Here is a 26,327-nt window from a genome sequence, read left to right as displayed (position 1 = left end):
AGGCTAGGGTTGTCAAACTCACAGCCCACAGAGTAGATGTGTCATGTGTAGTCATCCCCATCCCTGGTTTGGTAAAGGGGAAAAACGTTGTGATACATCACATGATGACAATGTGTCATCGCCAGTTTGACACGCCTGCTCTAGGCTAACAGATATCTAAGGACAACCTTAGGTATGTTAATATTACATTGAAGAAATTTCTGTGTCCCATTTTTTCATAGTACTTTTTATTATCATTATAGTGTACATTTGTTCTATGCTTAGTTAAGGGTACAAAGAACAATTTAAGGAAACAATGATTCCATTGGTTTGTTCAGTAAAGGAAACTGTTTGAATAAAATGTATTTTAAATATCTCAAATTTAGGCTTAAGTAGAGTCTCTCTCAATATTATTTTAAACCATCTCCTAGTACTTTCAATTATTGAGAACTGTATCCTAATTTTAATAAGTAATTAAGTTTTGATTTAGCCCTTTGTCTGAGAATATCTACCAGATTGTTTTCAAATAAATAGGGAAATATCATTCTTCAATCATTCTTCAGTATATTTGTGTGGATTAAATTGTTGGAAAACACTTTCACTATGATTAAATATTCAGTTTTTGAATATTAATCTTGTATTAAGAGTCATGGAGAAATATTGCTCAAAAGGTACAAGGCTCTTGAAGTATAATGAAGTCAATGTCATTTTTTCACTAGATACTTTTCCTATATCTCACTGAGTGATCCAGTTCTGTATGAGGGGAAAAAAGCAAGATTGTTAATGCCATGCAATATTGGCTGAGCATGTGAAAAAAAAAGAAAGCACTTTTAAATCACTAACAGAAGATATATAATTATGCCTCACAATCCCCTTTTAATGCCAAGTTTGGGGGAATGGCAACTGAGTCCCTGAGAGTGGCAAAAATTGAGATGAAAGAATGAAACAGACCTTCCTCACAAGCAGAGAAGCAACTAAAGAAGCCTTTACAGATCAGACTAGAGTGACTGCAGATGGCAATTTTATTCTCTCTAAACTAGGCCGCTGGATATTGTGCCTTTCTTATGAAAAACGACACCCTGGCACCAAGCCACCAACTTCAAAAAACTTGGCAGAGATGGAGTAGCACGCAAGCCTGAGCCCCAAGCTTGGCTTGGCTTGGCTTAGCTTGTCAGAGTTTTCGGCTGAAAAGAACCTTTATATTTTCAATCTGTGCTAGGCAAATAACAACCCAGGCAACCCCACTTGTCTTATGTTTAGCAAAAGGCTCACTGGGGGATTCTCTGCACCCATGCTTTGCAAGATATCATTTTTTAATTGCTAGTACAGAAGGATGCTGCATCAAACTGGACCTTCATTGGCTTTAGTCCAAATCCCCTTGGATTAATTGGCTGGCAAAGCTGTTCTCTTGACATTGGTGGTACTTAGCTGTTTTAAGTGGCCATACGCTGACAGAAGTGGTTTGTGACTTGTGATGTTAGGATGCTTACTGAATCAGCAAATGGCCATTTCCCTAAATGAGCATCAGCTTCTTTCTGAATAAGGATGTTATGTTTTGTTTTTAGCTGTGATGCAGAGTGACATATATAGCAAGGACTGTCAGGGTAATCAAGTCAGTCCTGTTTCAGTTTGAATAAGCTGGTAATCAAGTCATTTGTTTCAGTCTGGATGTCACATTCAACAAGCTGGTCTGTGGAGAGCTGAAGAACTGAAATTCAGATGTGCATTACTAAATCGTAAGCAGTAACCTCATCATAGAGCAAATCTGTGTTGGCCAACAAAATCCTTCTCATGCTGGGGCTGATCTATTCATGCTTTCAAAATCAGTCATGAATTGGCTGGATTTTACATGAAACAGTGTATGGATAATATATGTAAGCATAATAGTGTACATAGCCATTTCATGTGGTTTATCTGTTACCCATTTGGTCGACCTAATTAAAATTTGCTTTCAAAATTTCGCTGTTTGGACTCATTATAAAACAAGCTTGACATTTTAAATCCAGAAAAAATGAAATGGAATCTAAAACATGTAAGCCCCTTGTTTTGCTGGGCATGTGAGCTGTGAGAAAAAGAGAGGCTGTTTGCCACACCTAAACGAGAAATATAGTTTCATTTACCCAGTAGACCCCAATTTTAAACATCTCAGTATAAATCAACGAAAGAGAGAACATTTTAACTAGCTGAAAGATTTGAGGGCCCTGTAAACTTTAGAAAATAAAACAAAACACAATCTCAAGGAGATTGGCAGATGTTTATAAAAGATGACTTTGAAAGAGTTGTGATTTGGGACATTTCTATAGAGTATACAGTTATCATCATATTGAATCTGTACTATAGAGAGATAGAAAATCCTTTTTTCTGCAAAGACTTGCATTCCTACGCAATAATTATTTCAGATTGCATTGATTTAATGAGGATGTGGGTGACATTTTCTTTTTTGGGAGCACCGTTTTCCTTGGAATTCTTTTTTCTATCTGACAACCCTTCCCCCCGCTCCTCCCTCCTCCTCCCATAACAGGCTGCCAGGTAACTTTTGTTAGATGTTTGATTGCTTCCTACTAAAGGCTTTTATAAGAGAGTTGGCCTGATGAAATCAGGCCAAAATCTCATGTGCCCATTGGTTCCAGATTTTACAGGCAGCTGTAAAAAGTATAGAAACAAAAATTTTGACTAAATTTGAAAAGAGCTGGTTAGCTTTACATTGTAATAAGAATGCAAACTTCTCTGACTGAATACTATATAATGCCCTATAGAGAAAATTAAAGAACCTTTATTTGTCTGGGGGTTTGAGTCTGATAGTAGGGTAACTCTTTAATCACAAAATAACAATAATGATGGCTTTAGTTTATATTCTACTTTCTGTTCTAGAAGACATTTAATGCATGCATTCAGAAGAAAACCTGGAAAAAGTTATTGGTCATATTTGCTTGTTCCTTAAATACTTAAGATCTTTATTTATACCATTAGCATTAACCTTCATTTATATATCATTATTTGCTGAAATGTAACACAGTGCATAATTAGCACATATCATCAGTAGGATGATATGAATCTGACAGGACCAATGCAATCTGCTAACTTGATTTATTTAATTCCTTAAATAGCTGTTCCTCATTAAATTTAAAAAAGTGCTATAGCATATTTTTCATTAACACATAGCATTTAATGGAGAAGTGCCTTAAGTATGCTATAATTTAATTTAGATTCCATAGTACCATTTTTCCTGTGTTAATTTTATGACTGTTAATTAGAAATTATTTATTGAATCATTTGGTAGCTATCTATCATGTTACTATTTAACTTTGTTAAATAATGGTTTGATTGCAACTTGCTTAAATTAAAATAATTATGCCTATTAAAACATCTAGATATGATAGTTATTGGGGAAAGAGTTGTATGAACGGAAATTTCTTGCAGTTACTGTGGTTTAGGAAATAGTTTTATACTGGGTCAAATAGCCAGTATATTATTTATTTATTTTATATATTTATCAAATTTGCACTAGTATTACTATTAATCTTCTCATCACTCCTTATCACCCATCCCCTCCCACTTGTGACTGTATGGCTGTAACTTTGTCGCTTGTATCCTTATGATTTATATTGACTGTTTCCTACTATGATTTGAGTGCTTATTGTCCCCTATGACTATCATTAAGTGTTGTACCTTATGATTCTTGACCCTTGATAAATGTATCTTTTCTCTTATGTACACTGAGAGCATTTGCACCAAGACAAATTCCTTGTGTGTCCAATCATACTTAGCCAATAAAAATTTCTATTCTATTCTATCTTATTGACTGCCCATCTTATCACAGGGTAACTCTAGGAAGCTTATTGTTCTAAAAAAATGTGGGTGGGTGTGTCTATGTCTGTGTCTATGTGTGTACATATGTATACAATAGTCTTCGGCCTATGACTACAACTGAGCCAAAAATTTTGTTGCTAAGTGAAACATTAATTAAGTGGGCTTTAGCTGACCCAAAAGGATACCATGGCCAATTATATCGAAAGCTACTGAGAGGTCAAGAAGAGCAAGGATGATGCTCATCCGCTCTTGCTATTTCTATTCTATAATTGTCCCTGAATCCTGACTGACAGGAGTCCAGAAAATTTGTTTCATGAGGATCCTCTGAAGCTGCCAGTGCACCAACTTTTCCACCACCTTCACCCAAAAGGGGAGGTTGGAAACTAGTTGAAAGTTGTCCAGGCAGGCATCCACTCATGATTTTTTTTAAAGAAGGGGACAACTTCCTTAAAAACCTATGAAAATGTCCCCTCCTGTAGTGATGTATTCATTTCATTTTACTATTTTTATATTATTTACATATAGAAATATTGAACATAGCATGACCATCCTGGCATTTCCTCTGCCATATACACTAAAATAAAGAACAAATAGCATATATACTATTTATACATTATTAGTTTGTACAGTTATTATTGGTATTAATTATACTCATTTAGTACATGTATAGTATCACATTCCGGGTCTGTTTAGCCTAGTTATTTCATATTCCAACTCCCACCTTTTGATTCCAACCATTGGTAAAATCTATTCCATGTATTGTAATATTTTGTCTCCCTTTTATTCCTTAACTCTAACGTTAATTTACCCAGTTCTGCACAAACCGATATTTTCTTTATTATCTATCTTTCTGATGGTGTATTTTTACTTTTCCATTGCTGAGCGTATACTATTCTCACTACTGTCAGAATGTGTAATATTAAATATGTTGACTCCTTATCCCTCTGTTATAATTCCTAGCAAAAATAGTTCTGGTTTGAATTGTAAACATTGTTCAATCATTTTTTCTAACCACTTCTGGATCTGCCACCAAAATTCCCTTGATTTTTTTGCACATGTGGTAGTATGTGCCTAGTATTTGTTTGCTTTTCCAACATTTCAGGGATGAATTACTAAACATGTTAGCCAAACTTGCTGGAGGAAGATGCCACCTATAAAACATTTTATACAAATTCTCCTTGTATGATGTGGTCAATGTTAGTTTCCTGTTTCTTTCCCCAAATTTCTGCTACCTATCTACCTGATGTATTAATCACTGTCTGAATCCAGCTGCTAGTCACCATCCTGGAGGCTTTCACCAACTAGGAGGGACAGGGATATAACTGATAGGTGGTGGTGACAGCATCAAGGACCCTGTCCACTTCATCAGGGCCAGCACTTCATCTTCTCTAATATTCTCCAGCATCTGATGCAGAGGATTTTTTTTAAAAAAGATCTACTACGTGAGCTTTTAAACTAGAAATGCAGGTACTGAATTCAGAACCTTTTCCCTTCATCATGCAATAATCTCTCCACTCAAGGCAGATTCTGAAAAGAAAATCTGTCATGCAACAGGACTGATTGTATCTCAAATCTTCCTAAGAAAAAGTGTTCTCATTCTCTCCAAGGTCTGAAAATGAATATCCTCCATTGCGTTGCTATTAGGATAAGGAGCAATTGAATTTGGCTGGAATATAATGAAAAACAACTATTAGTGGCTGGCATCCAACAAAATTTATAAACAAGCTAAGGCCTTCTATATCCATTTGAAAAAAAATACATAGGTTTTTGCCTGAATTCTGAATCCCAAGAGAAAGCTGGTAGTATGGAATAGATTTCAATTTCTCAAGATTAAAGCAGAAAGAGGTCATAACCTTTCTATGCTCTCATTTTGAACCTTTACAAAACTCTGGTCCCAGTTTATTGTTTTACTGATATTCAATGTACTACAAAACCACCAATGAGAGTTGTAGAGAAACAAAAAAAGCAACCAAAATAAATTAATAATACTGTATTCCATCTTTTGTCATGAAATGCCATGGAGGCATCAGAGAGACAGAAAATAGTGTTGGGTTTATTAACTTGGAAATCATAATGAGTCATGTAGTCAGACCATGAATGCTTGGCATAAAATATCTTAGCAAATAAGTTGTTGGTTATGGAAAGAATTCCTTATCCAATTATCCACTTCACACCAAATCTCTGCTGTATAATCATGCTAACACCGTACGGTATCAATGTGTTTAAGCAATCTACTAAGCTGTCCTAGTTTAGTATCTGTTTATTTCATGGAAAGAAACTAGTGAGTTTACCTCTCCTATTTTCAGCACCTGCAACAGTATGAGGATAATCATACAGCTATTTTCATCTTGATGTCCTAGGCATCTTTACTTAAAACCTAGCATTACTCTATTTATCAGGACTTGGTTCTAGTTATGTCTGGGCTGCAAGTTTTCCATTAGTGCATCTGTTAAATACTTGTACAAATATATGTAATCTGGTCATCTGAATAGTGTTATTCCATAAGGATCTAAAGAAAACTGAGCTGAAATTATACTAAAATTATTAGCGGAAATCAGGCTAATCTTCAGTTGAGGACTTAATAAGACATACAATAGATAACAGTCATTTAAAGAGCAATATAATGCATTTGTCTGAGTGTATACTGGCAAAAATGGTGATGTAAGTAAATATTCCATGTCTATATTGGAAAACCTGTATCCAGGCTTTTTAGAATTACTGATAGGTTTATATCTATTATCTAGAAATTACAGCCTTAAATCTGCTTCCTGGCATTCTCAATGAAATTATTCTTGTAAACAGGTAATTTTCTTTCCCTTACCCATTTCCCATTGGTTATGATGATTAACATCATATCTCACAGTTTTAAACCAATGCAAGACAATAATAAAGAATTCCAAAGCAATTTTGAAAGTATGTGGATAGATAGATGGGTGAGTGGATGGGTGGATGAATGGATCTTCTTCACCATATCAGCTTTTTGTTGCCAAATTGGAAAGTCTGCCCTTCAGGAGTTCAACTTAATTAAAGGTTTTTCATCAAGCTTTGCAAACTAAAGTAAAAATGTCTCTTGCAGTTGTTTTACTTTTATGATTATATATACACACAAAAAGTACAAGTCAGATCAAATGTACAGTCATGTTTGTATAACCACATGTAATTTAGTTTCTTTCTCTTTCTCCTCTTCTGACCCCTTCTCCTAATTTCCTTTGTTGGCCTGCTAAGTTTAGATACCATTTTTATTGCCAAATCACCAGCTGGGCTCAGAATGGCATAAATCTGAGCCAAGTAAATCAAGAGGACAGTATGCCAAGACATTATGTGAAGATAGCTTGTTCATTTTTGTGCAAAGGTATCCTTGTCTTTTGTCTGGCATTGCCAGAGAAGTGGTATTATTCTCACAAGTGATAAAGATGATCTAGATCAGGGGTGTTTACATTTTGTAGGCTTCGACTCCAAGAATTCTACAAGTTGAAGTGCACAAGTCTTAAAGTTGCCAAGATTGGATACCCCTGATTTAGGAAAAACAAAACAATCTTTGTTTAATCCTACATGAATGAGCAGTTAAAACCATCCATTCAGTCATAAAGTCTGATATTAGTAGATGGAGGGATGTTGCATGGGAAATCATATTGGATTCCTGGATCAATGAACTCCTTGAAGTGCTTAAGATCCAGAAAATACAGTTGTATAGCTTTAGTTTTTATCATTTCTTTTTATGTTGTTACATTGTGGAAGTTGTAAAAGTTCATCTATATAGAGACTACATTATGGTCACATTTCTCCAGCTTTCTAAACATTTCACCATTATTCCATTTAACCGTGCTTCATTTATTTGGACTGAAAATCTTTTAAATAGTACTATCTAGGATTCAAGTTAGACTGTATGCAGATAAATGAATGAATTTCTGCATTTTTCTTCTGAACAAAAGGATTGAAATATAAAGTTCTCCATTGAGTAGGATTAACAGTCTGGAGAAAGATATAATTTACTCTTCTAACTACATATATGTACTAATATATATTATATAATCAACCACCAGGTGGCAACCGAGAACACGTAAGGTTGGTCTGGGGATTTGTCATGGCATTTAAAAAAAAAGGTTTATTTTACAGTTTAAAAATCTTTGTATAATTTTAGTACAAAACTTTCCCGTAATATTATGATTAAATATAACCACCTATATTTGTTGACACCATGTAAACTATCTCAGTTTTCTAGAATATATTACATTAGGAATACTATTGGAAACTGGGGACATTGTAATTAATTTGTCTATTGATATATCTGACACTTACAGTGATCTGAGTTAGGAAAATGTCCACACTGCCATTCTTGATGCTATGAGACATTCATAGTAAAATCCAACCAAGCACTGTGTGAGATATTATCTAAAGCTGGCTATGGAATACCACTTAGTATACTGAAATTCACTCCATGATTTTGCAAAGTAGAAAATGGTTCTTTCTATCAATATTTTTCACTGACATAGGCTGACATAATAGCAAGAGAGCCACATTGTGTCTGGTGGCAAAAAGTTATGCCTTTTAATAAAATTTGTTAGTTGGAAAAGATGCTACCTGATCCTGATTTTTCATCCCAATATAAAATTCTAAGCTTTAGAGACATTTCCTATGCAGACATAACATGTATAAGGTTAACATTAACCCAAACAAGCCAACCCATTCATCACTACGTGGAGTTGAAATAAAGAATTCTCCCTTTTACCATATTTTTTGAAATAATGTACTTCTATAAGTGGGACAGCTGAACTGCTGCTGTTTCTTTTCTTTTAAATAACATACAGTATCAGAAGAATTTTCCTTCTGCAGTGAGAAATGAAATCTTTGTTTCATCTTTTGCATCCTATTTGAATTGGGCTGTTTTATAACTGAAAAGAAGTAAAATGACTACTGTTTTTCATTGGAACCCAGAACAATGCTTCCTCTTTGCTAGCCGCTGAAAATCCATCCAACCAGAATAATCTGAGCAAAAACTTTCTGTAGATTTGATAACTTTTTAAAAAGAAGGATTGCTTAAAAAAAAACTATTAGGAGAGGAAAAATGCTACTTAATAATTCGGTATCTAATAAACTTTGGGAAGCCCACACCACTATTATAATTTTTTCGCCCAAGAAGTAAAAGCTAGGCAGATTGATAACATATGTATGATTCTCAACGGACAACTGAATGCAGAGATAATTTAAGAAAATTCTGTGCTGTATTATCTGATTTGTTTTCATTTTTCTTCCTCATTTGGAGCCTGCTTTCTAATTTATCTGTTAGTGTTTATGTTTGTTCAAAGATAGCTTCTCCTCTGCTTTCAATTACACAACTCTATATTGCTCTATAATCATTTTGGACAGTTGCCTCTCATGAAACTTTTCCATGAGGTTTCATTTTCAAGCTGAAAATATGGGAGTAGGGCTATTCAGGCTATGGAAATATGAGGAAGGAATGAAAACAGTGATGGTGATCTTATCAATATTTCCAAGTTGCTGCTTTGCCAGGATGGGTTGGCAATCATTTTTAGAAGGATAGAAATAAACAGCATAATCTGTTAATCCCCCTGTCATCTTCAAAGTGGCCTCAGTGTGGGTTTTTCTTTTTTATTCCCAAATTGTACTTTTCCATTTAGACTTCCTCAAGGGCTCCTATCTATTTCAGGCAGTCTGCTTCAGATTGTTGCAGGCTGACTGCAGAAGCCCATTACCTAATTTTCAGAGGAAGGAATATTCCTTCCACTCAATCAGTACATACCATGCTGTCTAATATTTTAAAATAAGACTTTTACCATGGTGCTATAATAGCACAATAGCTTTTTTTTTTTTTGCTTTGCAAAGAGAAGGTTGTTGTTTTGAATTCCAGCAGGAAATTTCTATTATTGTTTTTTCATTGAGTTTGCTACTTTTACCTTTGTTTTCTTTTGAAACCAGTCAACTACCCAACCCCCAGTGGTGATCTCTTTCACAGATTTTCCAGTCACCTGAAGTAAAAGACTTTTATCTTTGGAAGAAGAAAACCACAATGATCAGCCTCATCCTTTCTTTTTAGGACTTTGAGGCAGTTCAATTGGTTGGTCCATATCTGTGATCCAACTGTAGCAGGATAACACTTCTGCATATGTTTGTTTGCTGAAAGATGTCACCTTCATTATGTAGACCAGCGGTGTCAAACTCACATCATCATGGTGGTGTCATGTGATGTATTGGAACTTTTTCCCCCTTTGCTAAACCAGGCATGGGCATGGCCAGTGCATGATGCATCTGCCCTGTGGAGCCAGGACTTTGACAGCTCTGATATAGACCAAACCAAGATATCAACTCCATGGAAGGGCAAAACTATATTTAATAATACTGGATATAGTAACAAATCTCACTGTATTTTACTTTCTTCCTCACACCTATACTCGTGTGAATAAGGGAGGCATCTAAATTTTTGTGTGTCTACCTTATTCTTACTTAAGAAATGCTTCCCCCCTTCTGGCATATGTCTATCAGGGTCATCTTCCTTACTCTTTATAAGAGAATAGGATGCACTTTGTGTATAGAGATGGCAAATGTCAAGAGAAACTAAGTCTAGTGCAACATGTATAGATGATCAGAGTGTGGATTCCAATGCACAAATAGTGGAAAGCTGAGTAGAGCAGTAGAGCCTACAAGCCTCACCAACTCCTCCTAGCAATGCAACAGTCAGCTGGTGATAAACTTTCTCCCTCTCAGTCAAACACTGAAATATTCTAAAGTCCCTGTGGCATCTCAGGATAGAGGCAAGTAATAATTGGCTGAAAAGAGTGAAAATACCACTAGTGATTAAGGGAGTCTAATTTAGGGTAGCTAAAAGTGAGGACTAGGGAGGCTAATGAGATCCTAGAATTCAGGCTGAGGACTTTCCCCACTTCATCTAAAACCTTTCTGTGAACTGTCCTGTTCCCACCTAGGAACTCATCACACACATCAGTTTTGAAATAACCAGTTGGTCTGGCTAATGCAATAATAATGTATAACTATTATTTCCATGTTTTGCAAATTAAAGGTATGCTGATGCCCTCTAAACTTATATTTTTTGCAGCTATGTCATGTTGCTGATTTATACTCAGTTTAACAACAACAACTTTTGAAGATACCTTTCTCAAGTACTTTTACCAAGCTAGGTAAATTCTAATCTTTTATTGGTCAATTTGATTTTTGCTTGTAAACAAGGAATGTTATATTCATCTCTGCTAAATTTCATGCTGTGTTATTTTAGCATCTCTGCTGGTGGGATCATCTAGCTGACCTTGTTGGGTCAGAAGCTAAACATGATTGGGTTTGATTAGTACTTGGATAGATTCCATAGGGAACCACAGAGCCATAGATTAGGCTGGGAAATTAAGAAAGCAACTGAAAATCAGTTCCATTCTGTTGCCAAGACAACTGCATAGACGTATCCATATGTCTGACTCAAGGGCATCCTTTTTATTCCAGCCCATTTCTCTAAGCTAGAAGCATCATTTTGAAGTCTATTTCTGTCTTCTAAGGTCTTAGTTATCTCACCTAGTTCTGCGCCATCTGTAAACTTGATAAATACTCTGTCTTCTTAATCCAAGACAATAATAGAAATGTGAAAGAATAGAGTCCCAGATTATACTAAATCTAATTATTTGATATTTCATTTCAGCTTGGATGAAAAATGACTGGAGAACACTTGCTGAGTTTGATTTTTGATTCAGTTACCTATCCATTTAAATGGTATGCCATCAACTGAGACTTAAGATGAATTCTCCAGATGTTTTAACTCATGAAGGGTGCCAAGGACCATATGAACTTTTTTTTTTTTTGCAGTTATCTATTATTTTAGAACTAGAAATGTTTTAGGAATTTAGTCTTTATGAATTACAATGCAGATTTACCCAATTGTTAATTTCTGGTCCAATGGGCATATGAAAACACATTTTCCTTCAGTTTTGCAAATTCTTTGCAATGCAAGAATTTGGCTCAAAAATTATCAAATGCTTGAAATGCAGATTTTAGGATAAAGCACTTCTAGAAATAAATTATGCATATTTGTGAGAAAATATGTTCAAAATACATATTTATGTAAGCATTTTTGTACAGAAGTTTTTAATTGCACATATCATGAGCACATAAAAATCAACAGGGAAAGTAAATGGATTGATTTGATAATTTTTATACAGAATTCTTTCCTTCATAATGTCTAGGTATTAGAACATACAAATGAAATTGTGATATTCAATCCAGTATGAACAAGTTAGAATGAGGGAGCAGCTAGAATAATATCATATTCTACAATATTATATCTACAGTCTGTAGAGGTGCAAATTTTGAGTATTCAAGATTTGAGAAAGTAATATACCTCTGGGTAGCTCAGTTGATTCTCTACTCCTAAGATTGAAGACCATATCAACAATATATGTGCCACTCACATAAAACATGGGAAACATGAAGTGAAAGGCAGTCAGATAACTTCTACTGCGACATGGAATTTTGAGGACTGTTGTCATAAGTTGCTTCTTTTTTCTTCCACATTTGTGCTTAATTGATTGATTTCCTTATGGCAATTTCTAGAATCCTTATAATGAATCAAGGTAATTTCAGCTGCTTATTATGTAAAATAAAAGATTAAAATCAGTGGAAGACTGGAGAGTCTAAAACTGAGAAACACTTTCACCAATTGTCGTGATCTAATGTTATAAGATTCAGCCTTCACAAGTAGACCCTGCACTCTGTAAATAAGCATGAAGACTGAATGTTTATCTTATGAATTTTCCCTGCTCTTAATTATTGTGTTTACCTGCTATGTTTTTTTTTTTAAAGCAGCAATAATATTCTCCAACTGTGCAAGGCAAACGTATACATTGGCCTCTGCGGTCAACTTCTGATTCTTAGAAAGGGATTTTGAATCACCAGGAAAAATGAGTGCAAGCTTGTTAAGAAAAATACTAGTTCTATATTAGTGAATAAACCCAGGTCATTGCAGACAAAGTTATTTGTATATAAAGTTTATATGTAGCAGAAGAAGGTAAGTTTAACACTTTCTCATATTGGCTTTGATGTAATCATTTTATAGATTTTGTGTAAATTGTGGTTAAGCGTGATGGAATCTATGTGAGGCTTATATAAAATGCAGTTGTAACATGAAACAATCTTATTCTCTGTTTGAAATACAAAAAGCAAGCTTTTTTTGACAGAAAATAAAAATAACTTCCTTGGTATGAATGGGAAGAAAAAGTATTTGATTACCAATAAAAGAGAAAATTTGTAGCTTATAGTTGAAATGAGGGGTCTTTGATGCTATCTGAGCTTTGTTGTTTTCTTGCAGATGTTTCATTACCCAAACTGAGCAACAGTACTGATGATGTTGCTTACTTTGGGTAAAGAAACATCTGCAAGAAAACAACCAAGCTCCCAGAGCACCAGGACTCTGCAATATCTGATTAACTAGACAGTTTATTCAGTGTTTTCAAGAAAGGTAGAATCCTCAGTTTCAAAGAGGAATCACAGTGAACAGTGGAGATCAATGGCCAGATAATGAACTCTGGCTGGCAAAATCTTTCCAGGGAAAGGAGAGATTATGAGATTGCCCATGTACTCCACACAGCTGGGGTAAAGTCTTGTGAATAAAGTGTAGGAACTAAAGCATAGTGTTAATGTAGTCTATAAGGAAATAAAGTTTGTCAAGCCTCATTTCTTAATCGTTTTCAGAATTTGCTTCTTTTACCTGCTTTTTTTTTTTTTTTTTTGCTATTATGAACCATGGAAACTTTTAAAGCACCAGTGGAATTTCCTTCAGTCTTTAGTGGAAGTAGTTTTAAATACAGGTTTAAGAGTTTTTAATTTCTTTTGGAATAAAATGCAAAATCAAAACATTGATTTTGGAAAGTTACAAATGAATAAGGGTCCAGATTTTAACCCTTCTTGTGGGAAAATATGTTTTGTCTAAAAAGAAAGACAACAATATAGTAGTGTGGTGAGTTTGAAGGTTGAATGTTAGAGGGAACCAGAAGGAACTAAAGATTACAATTAAAGGGGAATAATTAAATTCAACTTATTAATATAGAATGGAGCAAAATATTTTAACATGAGTGTATTAAAGGATATTTGTGAACAAGGGATCCCCAACTTAATTTCATAAATCTCTGCTATTATAGATTGGCTGTGTTTAAAATATGTTATGGAAAAGGAACAAGTTTTACTTAACAAGATCAAGTCTGATTTGAAAGTAGATTTCAAAAATGAAAGTCTACAAGAATGCTATGGAAAAAGATGCTACACTGGACATACAAAAGAAACCAGCTGCTTTCTTAACGATTGATAAACTGGGATGAAATTCCATTGTATCTGAAGTCTAATAAATGAGAATCCATTAAGGCAAGCTCAGGCAGAATGTTAATCATTCTGAAATAAGGAATTAGATATGTTGCTGATATTTTCAAGCTAATCTTATGTGAAAAATCAAATAAAGTCCTCACTTTGAAAATTCTTATCTTCAGCCCACAGTTTGCTGCTTTGTGTTTTAGTTGCTGGTACAATCCTACATCCCTTAATATAAAGGTCTTCAGAATCTCTTTTCTAAGTAATAAACCAATACAGAGTCTTTGTACTGAATCAAAACTGAGGATTCACCTCTTCTGGGGAAATCTTGATCAATCTTTGCTTACAACAGCACAGTTTAAGATTTTCAAAAACAAACATGAACATACTTGATCTGAACATGCCTACAAAGTTTTGTTCTCATTTAGCAACTTACTGCCTATAAATGCTTTGAAGATTATCTCTAAAGGCACACCTATGAACAGATGCTTTCATGTCCTGCTGCACCATCTGTCACAGGAAATCATATAAGCTTCACCTAGAATGGCTCTTGGGAGAAGTTGCAGAGCATGGCATTCAGAAGGCATGAAACAGAGGTCAAAACTGCCATAGCAACCCAGTGCAACTATGGGCATCATCATGTATGCTTGTTCAATTTATTTCAGGAATTTAAGGAAAAATTGAACATGTTGCATGTTCTGTCTCACCTATCAACTAGTTTCATATTTTCATTACAATATATAGTAGGAAATGAACTTGCTAGCTAGATCTAAGTGGCAATAGCAGAGAGGCTTTCCTTGATTGGATATTTTTGACTTAGTCAGATGACTAAGTGGGTCTTAGAATTAATTATACCAACACCACTTCAGTACTATTATATCTTCCTTTTCTTATTTAATCCTTAATCATTTCTTGATGTATAAAAGCCCCAATCTTTTAATCTATGTATTCTCATCTATTTTTAATCTAGTAAAATGTATTAAATCACCCTTTCTATTACTTTCTATTACTTAATGATACCAGTTTATTGACTGTTCAAAGTTACCCATGGCACTTAAAAAGTAACTTTACTAACAGTCCTCTCACATTAGCAACTAACGCAGCACTCTGCAGTCATATGTTTGCCATTTGCATGCTTTACATCTTACTTCTGATAATCAGGATCAATGGAGAAACTGAAAATAAAATCACATCATGGTCACATGTTGATATCACAATTGCAATGGATGTGATGTCATAAGTTTATTGTGGTCCAACTGGTTTCTTTTGTATGTCCAGTGTAGCATTTTTTGCCATAACATTCTTGTAGACTTTCATTTTTGAAATCCACTTTCAAATCAGACTCAGTCTTGTGAGGTAAAACTTGTTCCTTTTTCATAACATATTTTAAACATAGCCTATCTACAATAGCAGAGATTTTATGAAATTAACTTTGGGATCTCTTGTTCACAAATATCCTTTAATACACTTATGTTAAAATATTTTGCTCCATTCTATGTCAATAAGTTGAATTTAATTGTTCTCCTTTAATTCTAATCTTTAGTTCCTTCCAGTTCCCTCTAGCATTCAGCCTTCAAACTCACCACACTACCATATTAACAATAGCACTTAGCAATGAGGTGACTGGTTATAGTTAAGTGCGAACAACCTGTAGTTTGATCACTACAGTCCTATAAATTAGTTGGATTGAAGCTTCTAAAGGAAGTTTGAAACCAAAAGTAAAATTTGGTTCCTTTTGGGAGGTCAGTGTTGGATAGCATAAGAAATAAATGAAAGGGAATGCTTTGAACTCACCCAAAGTATCTTCACTCTTAAAGAGAAAGAATAACTCTAAGTTCTTGGTCCCATTTAGATCAATGATGTCATGATGACACCATTTGGTACTTCTAGGAAGGAAGCTAAAGAAGCTAAAGTAGTTTTCTCATAGTTCCATTGTCTTTCACTGAATAAAGCTAGCTAAAACATTGAGTAATGGAGCACCATAACATACAAATAAAGTCAGAGGTGGTATTCAGCAGGTTCTGATCGGTTCTGGAGAACTGGTAGCGGAAATTTTGAGTAGCTCAAAGAACTGGCAAATACCACCCCTGACTGGAGATTTTACAGTATCCTTCACCTGCTATGCCCACTAAGCCACATTCATAGAACTGGTAGTAAACAAAATTTGAATACCACCACTGGATAAAGTGTTGATGGTTATATAAACTAATGCATTCTTTCTCTCCAAAATTCACCATTTCTGTCTAGTGTTGGTCATTCTACCCTTTGGGATGAATATTTTGTTATGCAATTGGAAAAAACACAAACTTTTTCTTTGTTCTATGTTGTGCCTATTCCATACCTTAATTCCACAATTCTAGTGTTTCTCAATCTTAGCAATTATAAGATGTCCAAACTTCAGCTCACAGAATTCCTCTGAAAAATATTTTAAAGTTGCCAAGATTGAGAAACACTTCTCTGTTCCAAAATGTTTTCCCTGTTTTGTACCATAATTCTTCTTTCAGTCATTAAGGTCACTGAAAATGGGCGTGGGGGAGGGGAACCCACTAAGCTTTAAACCTGTTCTTTGTGTAATAGTTTGTTACCAGGCAAAGGCAATTTATAAGTAGTAAGTGCAACATTACTGTTTATCTATATAGATGAGCAAAAAGACTTTTTGGAAATGAGATACTGTAGTCTTCAGTAGAAAGTTAAATAGGCAACTTTATACTTGCACATAAATTTACCAGAATATCCAAATTTCCTCAGCAATAGAAAAGTATTTGAGATTTTTCTTTTTAAAAAATAAAGTGAAATTACATTATCTTTTAAAAATTGACAATTTCATCATTGCACTGCATGATTGCTGCATTAAACTGAAACTCATTGTGCTGGAGCCTATAGGCTCTTGAATGTAGATCTAGATCTTTGGAAAGGTTTGTGACTAATCCAAATTCAAGAGAGCTGTTCTGCAAGTAAAATGGGAGGAATATTAAGTGAGTCAAGACAGTTCTCTTTGAATTGTTGACTCACCTTCAACTAGAATCACCCTGACTATTTTTTGTTCACACATTGAACAGGAAATAACTCAAGTGTTTAGGTGAGCCAAGACATTGTTTATTTTAGGTGGTTGGTTGATTACATCCTTATGGTCCTTATAACAGTGGAAAAATAATGGAACAAATGCAATTAGGTGTGTGGTCCATAGGCCATAAAATTTGAAAGGGTATAGGAAAGAGAATGATGCCAAGAAACAGGTAGGGTCTAAAGAAACTGATGGGCAATAGGTATTTGACACAGAATAAGAAAGAGATTAGAAGATAATACATATTTGATGGATATTAACGAAAGAAGGGATAGCAGATAGCAATGCAAAGAGAAAATATATATTATAAGGTGAAAGAAAGGCTTTCTTTTTAAATAATAGTAAGGTAAGGTAAGGATTTTACTCCAGTAATCATTTCCGACTATACAAGGTAGTGCTCATCTCTGTTTCAAAGCCATTACATTAGCACTGTTCAAATATTTTTCCATGGACACATGGCCAGCATGGAATGCTGTTACCTTCTCACTGAAGTGGTACCTAGTTATCTACTCACATTTACATGATTTTGAATTTCTAGGTTGGCAGGAACTGGGGTGAGGATGGAAGCTCACCCCATCATGTGGTGCTCAGGTCTCAAACTGGGATTTCCATCTGACAAGCCCAGAATCTTAACCAAGCCACTGCTCTCAATCAATTAATCAATCAATCAATCAATCAAATCCAGATAGCGCCACCATGGTTCCTTTGGGTAAAACAGGGAGAAACAAGATCAATAGTTGCATTGTTAAAATAAAAGTTTGACCTGTAGTTAACTACCATTTTCAGCCTTTAGACATCATATACAAATTTTCTTTGTGCATGAATAAAAATGGAAAAGTATCCCTTAATTTGATATAAGTTACATTGCAAGCTCCTAGCAGGAAGCAATATTAGTAAAGTTGATCCCTATTCATTTTACATTGTTGATTTTAGAGTTGGATGGTATCCTTTCCACCTTGGCTTTTAATCTGTGTAGGAAAAGTAGTCTTTTTAGACAAGTATTATAAACTATCCAGGTATACTTAAGGGCACCTACTCATAGCTGTATTAATGTGCACTCTGTTCATCCTTGAGTTGGCAGAAAAGTATGTCAACATAAATTGCACTACCTCCATGGACTAAGTTTAATATGCCTCAGCAATGATGCCAGTGATGCTGCCTTACAGATTTAAAGCAGGGCAGTTTTAGGGCAACAATTGGTGAAGGTCCTAGATTCTTTTCTCCTTTAAGTCAGCATCACCTGTCAGCAGAACAAATCAATCACCCATCACTCTTCATAAAATGTAGCAGGGGATGATACATGATAACAAGAAAATGTATTTGACAATTGTGCTTTACTAGATGTAGAAAAGTTTTTGATCAATACACGAACACACACACATATACATACATACATACATACATACATACATACACACACACACACACACACACACACACACACACAGAGCACTCATATAGAAAATAGATATTCTCAAGGAATGGTGAGACAGAGGAAGGTCAGGCTGGAAAGAGAGCAAACTCATGGACACCTTGACAAGGTTCATTCTTACGTCATCCTAGATCCTCCACCCAACTTATTAACTAGAGATTGTTTGTTTTACACAGAGTTTATGTAGCCACACAATACACAAAATAGCATTAAATTACAGTAACAACCTGGTTCCACCTCTCCTGTGTCTGCCATGAATGAAATAATGCAGCTATCAGAGGAAGCAGGCAACTATTTCTTTCATGACAGACATAACTGGGAGGCTCTGTGATATGTTCATTTTCTCCTGGACACAAATTTTGCTGAATGAACCATCTATGGTGATTCAGTAATGTTGTGGTCAATGATGTAATCAGAAGCTGGGATTGATTTTGTTCATATTGCCTGTTTTAGATTGCTGTTATCATGACTCTTAGTCACTGCTAAAAACTTATGACTTCATGAATTTAGTTCCTAAATTCAGAGTTTTTAATCATATCAACTTCACATTTAGGAAAACTTCTCATGAAGGAAATTATTTTACAAGAATGGGTATCTCATGAATTGGATATAGATCTCCAGCTCCTATTGTGCATCCACCATGTTACATCCAGATCATAACGTTAACATTTGGTGTCAAAATAACCAATTTTGGGCAGCATGAATGGATTTCTTTCTCTGTCTTTAAATGATAATGATAATGAATGTATTAAGCCATTCTAAGGCAAAATGCATCACATTGCATGTATTAATATATTAATTAATGTATTAATTAATTAATGTATTAGTCAAATCAAGGAAAGGACAAAATATTTTAACTTTGTTTGCATATCATCATGCTTACTTGCAGCCCTTATATTCTAGGCCAATAAGACACCTTAATATGATCACTTGTTCAAATTATGCTATATCTTCATCAGTTAGGATGTCCAAAGAAGCTAAAATACTCTTCCTTTTTACCACTTTATTCACTTTAGCACTGGTGCTTTAGCAGGGGTACTCATTAGATCACAGGTATTTCATCATGATTGGGAGTACATGTCCAGTTTGGCTGGTATGTCCCATGTAGTCCTTCCTGGAACAGAAAATCCTGGTAATAATAATTCTTATCCATATCAATTATAGGAGAAACTATTGCAACATGCTTTATCATGGATTTATCATGGGTTGCCTTTGAAAAGTATCTGAAAATTGCAGGTGATCTTAAAGGAAGTAATCTATCTTCTGATGTATGAGACTTGTGACTTCTGTATAACAATAAGTGTCTGCATACAGTTCAAAGAGCTATTTTAACTTATAAAATCTTTCATGGTTTGGTTCTCAATTATCTTCAGGACTACTTCCTTCAAGTAGAATTTTCCAATCACTCCTAAGTAGGGGTGTTTATGTATTGTCTATAGAATAGTCTCTTCACGGAGATTCAGAGGGGTCCTTCTCTACATACATTTAAAAAACTGTTCAGCATGGAACTATTTTACAAACCCTTTAATCTGTAAGAGCTGTGGTCACTGATGCTAAGTTTTGAATTTGTTTTATCCTTTGTATTATTTGTTATTATATTGTAAACTGCCAGGGACAGCTTTGAAATGCCCCAGTGAATAAAACTATAAATAAACAGATAAGGCAGTGTTTATTAGTGATGGCTTACTTCAAATGTTCTTTGGAAATCTGATGAAACAAATATAAATACACATGATGAGATAAATACAAGTATAAATCTAGTTTGCCACCCTTATTTGTCCCCATTTAACAGCTATTGACAACATAGCAGAAGACAGGTGCTAATGTTTTGATTTATTACAAAATGTGGTGAAAGACTATCAAATAGGCCAATCAAAGTTTTCAGTCTCAGAAATGTTGGTCTTAAAGTCAAAACAAATAAAATGGATGAAAATGGAAAATGGATTATATCCTCTCTCTCTCTCTCTCTCTCTCTCTCTCTCTCTCTCACACACACACACACACACACACACACACACACACACACACTTCTCCCAGGTTCTCTGATAATATTTTTAATCTGAATTTATTATTTAATCAACATTTGCTTTTCTATTATGCCAACACCCAGGACAACTTAGAACAATTAAAAAATATAAAGTATAAACCACATCAAAATACAGCTATAATTAAAATCAAAATCGAATGATTTAAATAAAAAAAGCCTGGCTAAACAGAAGTTTTGTTTTAAGTAGGATATAAAGCCCCAAAAAGTGCTTCACAAACATCCTGTCTGTGCTCTGTGAATCTGATGATGTTTCTCTGAAGAAATTCTACCTTTTTCTGGGCTTACATGCTCACACTTATTTAATCCAAAGATATACATTCTTTGAATTGCACAGTTTCCATGCTAGTCCAGGAAAAGTTGTGGCTGACAATTGCAGCAAGTGTCTCCAGATGTTCTCCATGCAACATTTTCCACTTTGGTTCTTAATAGCTGAACATCTCTATTTTTCACTGTCATTTTTTTAACACTGACAATGTAGAAACTGTATGCACTTCATTAGAAAGTGCTTTCCATAGAACAGGAAAATGTAACCAATAGTTGAAGAGTTAGCAGTTGGGCATTCTATAGAAGGGCCTGCTGATCTAAGTAACCAGGTAGGGTCATCTGAAAAATGCTAACCTGTGAATAATTCTTTCTTATTAGAACAGAGAAATTGCAAGATATCTGTACTATCCAAGTTAATAGCACAAAGGGACAAATACACAACAACTTTATTTCCCAGAAGCTCAATTTCAACATCAACCCATCAGAAAACATGAACAAATAATAAATTCTCAGGTTCAACTGCCCATCGGAAGTAAAGCTAAAACATTTTAGCCAAGTCAAGATTGAAAAATCTGGAACTGTTTTCAGAACCACAAGTCAACACATATGCTTTTGTATAGACTGGATTCAAGGTTCTTCCCCCCCCCACACACACACACATTTCAAACTGCTATTTTCCTTGTTACTCCTTCATTTCTGTCTGCTTTTTCTTTCCCTTTTGTGTCTGCATTTTTAAACCTATATTGGAGACACTTGTTGTCTATTTCCCTCTGATCTTCCTTCTGCTTTTGCCAACTCTTGTTGCCGCCAGAGATTAAAATGACTGAGCTGTATCCTTCCTTTCAGTTCACTGTTAGTTTGGCTGCCTTGTGGGGTGACAAAGCCATGACCATCATGAAGAAATCAAACACCACAACAAAAGAAGAAACATTAGCATGGGGACCTAAACATAAAGCAAATACTAGAGCCCACTGAGGTGACAGCAAAGGGGCTTCAAAGCATTACTCAGTCCCAACCCTTGATTCACCACATCAAAGGCTAATGCTTCAAATGGCATCAGACTGAGATGATGGTGGTGCTGGAAGCAAAGAAAAACAGTCAAGTTGCAATGATATCCTGTTCAAATGATTTTAGCTCTATCAGCAACTTGCAGAGAAATAGGCCTAGCAGTCTCCTATAAAATCAGTTTGGATCATTATGATGACTCAAATAAATAGCCATTTTACTGCCCATTCCCCCATCCCAATGTATCCGCAGATTCAGATTGAATTGAGAGGTAGTGACTGACCCAAAATCAGTGAACTCCATAGCTAAGGGGAGATTTGAACCTGGATTTCCCTGATCCAAAGATAACGTATCCACCACGTCACATTGACAAGTATTATTTTCTGAATGGGGAAAGTAAAGGATTAACTGAGGTATGCAAGCATACTAAGCATGGGTTCATGCTATGCATTACCATGTTTTTAATCATGGTTTATTAAATGCCAGAATTATCTGAAATTATAGGATTATTTTATCGGATTTATTCTACGTCAGTTTTTAATAGACTCTTGGCAGTCACAGGTAATAACAAATAAGATATTTAATGATAATAACAAATATTAATTTATAATAACAAAATTACAATTATAATTAAAATTCATGTTGGCTTCTGAATATGTAATGCACTATTTTTTACTAATTACATTGCTAAATTCAGAAACAAAAGCCAAAACTGAAAGAAAAATTGCCCTCTAAATTTTGAAAATAATGAATGGATAAAATGAATGGATAATAAGCACCAAGCACGTTTTTTTTAATATAAGGTTTCATTTTGTTGTAAAAATTTAGGTAATAAGAGATGGGCTAACCAAATTATATATTTAGGATAACTAAATATAAGTAACATGAGCTGTTAATTGTCTTGGATACATTTTTAGTTAGATGATATTAATTATATGTATTCTTTTCCCACATAAGTTGAGTTTCCAGATAACAGATATGTACATTTATTGGTTTAGCCCCAAATCTATTATATTTTGGTGGAATGGAAGAGTTGATATTTCAATCAATATTCACTAATGATTGCAAGCTAATTCCAGAGAAGATATGTATAAGACTGCACAGGGTTCCATATTGTTTCAGGAATAAGTCCCACTGAGTTTCATGGGGTTATTCCTATGGAAATTACTACTATACAGCAGCCTGTATATGATATGAGGAGAAAAAAAAATTAGAAAATATAATATTTTAGCACAGTCAAGCAAACAAACCAGAATTCTGCTGTTCAATAAGAAGGAAGATTCATTCTCTCCATTTTGAACTGAACACCAAGTATAACAGGCAAGAGGGGCCCTCTATAAAAGAGCCAAGCCTCTAGATACAAGATTTTTCATTTGTTTGCCTCTTATAGAGAGAAAGGGAGAACAGTTCCCATTTGCATTGTCCCTATTTTGAGTAATTAATGTATGTGGATACTCCCTCCCCCAACTCTTCTAAGGTAAAAAATGACCTTGTCAAAACTTAGATTACAAAATCTTAGTTACTAAGCAATGGAGAGGGCCCCACCGGGATGGCATCCCAGCTCCTGAAGTGGTATGTATAGTAAAAACTAATAAAAATGGTGTCAGAGGCTTGCAGGCTTCCAAGTCCCCTGCTGTGTGACCCTCTGATCCCAATTTATTAGCTGAACCCAGGGAAGCAGACAAACCACTCTGGCTCCAGACTGTAGGCTCCAAGAAAGAAATAACACAAGGTCCAAAGCAATGGCTCCAGAGGACAGGAGGGAAAGGGAGGGAACTTGCTGGAAAGTTTACAGATGAAGCTGAAATGGGGAGGGCAGAAACTGTGACAAGGGTTTGCATCTGAGGAGCGAAATGGTTTGGAGATCGCTCAGGGATTCGCTGAACAATCTTCCCCATATGGAAGAAAATCATGCTTTTTAAACAAAGCAACCCATTGCTGCTTGGTGATTATTCAATTTTGGTTTCAGAAAAGGAACCATTTTCTTATAAAATTCCATGTCCAGAGCTCTAGTCCAGATATCAATAGAACTCATAGGATGAATGGGCTGTTTCATTGCCATCAGCCAAGAAGCTAATGCAGGGCCCTAGTGTGGAAAAAAAAACCAGAATGAAAATATGGCCTCTTCTTTGAAAGATACAGGAAAATCAACGTGGATAGATGAGGCTAGTATTCACAAAGACTTTGTTGTGCTTGTTCCAAGATTTAATAGCACTTAACGTGTTCAATAGCATTGTAACATTGGTAATATATGTTCCACGTAGTAACTCCTCTACTCATTGCAGAATACCTTATGCACCCAGACTTGAAATTCTAGACCTAGAAAACCTAGAACTATGCCGCCTTCGGTCCGATCTTAGTATATAAAATCATACATTGCAATGTCCTACCTGTCAATGAATACTTCAGCTTCAACCATAACAATACAAGAGCAAACAATAGATACAAACTCAAGGTTAATCGCACCAAACTTTGATTGCAGGAAATATAACTTCAGCAACAGAGTGGTCAATGTCTGGAATACTCTACCTGACTCTGTGGTTTCTTCCCCAAATCCCAAAAACTTTAACCTTAGACTGTCTACTATTGACCTCACCCATTTGCTAAGAGGTCTGTAGGGCATGTGCATAAGCACACCAAAATGCCTATCGTCCCTATCCAATTGTTTCTTTTTTCTTATATGTATCCATTTCATGTATTCATAACTATGTTTATACTTATACCTATTATCTTGTAAGCAATTTGTTGAGGTAATTTCCCATTAGGAGAATGAGTACATACAGGGAGACGTATTGAGAGTAGTGTTTGAATAATACACATACAGCACACAGATACACTGTACAGTAAATGTAGGTTTTTACTTCCAGAAAGGTTTTAAGCAAAGTTCAAACACAGTCCAAAGTCATTCCAGGTTAAATAAGTCAGTTTTCAGTCCAGGGATAATCCAATAACAAAGTCCAGTGTCAAAAACAGTTCAGTATTAGACTTACATCAAATCCAGGAATATCAGTCAATTAGGAAAAATGAAGGAACTGCAATACTCTCCAACAGAAGGAAACAGAGACTCACTGAGATACACTCTCTTCTAAGACGAAGACGAAGACAACCCAGGTTTCTGGCTCCATCTTATGGCCGTTTGTGAAACCACACCCAATTACAGTTTGTTGCATTTCCTTAAAGAGACAGTATTAAAATGTCTATTCTAGTTTATATATTTCCAACCCAAATAACTGTTAGGTGACTTACATTCCTAACATAATTGACAAATCAAATCAAATCAATAAAAAATAAATAAACTGAGTTCCATTCCAATAACATAGCCACTAAGTGTAAAGATAACAGAGAGAGGGAGGGAGAGAGAGGGAGTATTTATTTTATTTATTTATTCATTTTGTCAATTACTTACAAGATAATAGGTATAAGTAAAAATGTAGTTATGAATACATGGATACATATAAGAAAAATAAAAGAAACAATAGGATAGGGATGGTAGGCACATTGGTGTGCTTATGCACACCCCCTACAGGCCTCCTAGGAAGGGGTTTGGGGAAGAAACCACAGAGTCAGGTAAAGTATTCCAGACATTGATCACTCTTTTGCTGAAGTTGTATTTCCTGCAATCAAGTTTGGTGCGATTAACCTTGAATTTGTATCTATTGTGTACTCTTGTATTGTTATGGTTGAAGCTGAAGTATTCATTGACAGGTAGGACATTGCAATGTATGATTTTATATACTATACTTAGATCAGACTGAAGGTGGTGTAGTTCTCGGTTTTCTAGGTCTAGAATGTCGATTCTAGTGGCATAAGATATTCTGCAACGAGTAGAGGAGTGGAGAACTCTTCTTGTGAAATATTTCTGGACTTTCTCAACTGTGTTAATATCAGATACGTAATGTGGGTTCCAGACTGATGAGCTGTATTCAAGTATTGGTCTAGCAAATGTTTTGTATGCTCTAGTTATTAGTGTAATATTACCAGAGAAAAAGCTATGTAAGATTAGGTTAACAACTCTTAATGCCTTTTTGGCTATGTAATTACAGTGGGCTCTAGCACTTAGATCATTAGAGATGAGTACTCCAAGGTCCTTGACAGAGTTTGGATCAACAACAATATGCTGAGTGCTACCTTCCCATTCAGATAAAGTTCCCTTGCACAATTATGCCACGGTTACTTTCACTCCAGCATGCATTGCTGTAACTGTCCACATCAGTTGGGAACTGATGTATTGATTACCATTTAAGAATTCTATATATTTCCCTCTTGAAATTACTTTTACACACAAGGTTTATGTTCATCACTTATAAGTTATTCTCCATCATTAAAGTTTTAGGGAGACATAGTATCAGGGATCTTATTTCATGAGATTGACCAATTTTCCTAATGAGAAAATGGTGGGTGTGATATTTCAA

Source organism: Pseudonaja textilis, chromosome 3, assembly GCF_049901715.1.
Source record: "Pseudonaja textilis isolate UNSWEBS1 chromosome 3, rPseTex1.2, whole genome shotgun sequence".
Lineage (NCBI taxonomy): Eukaryota > Metazoa > Chordata > Lepidosauria > Squamata > Elapidae > Pseudonaja > Pseudonaja textilis.
Note: the sequence above shows the minus strand (reverse complement) of the source record.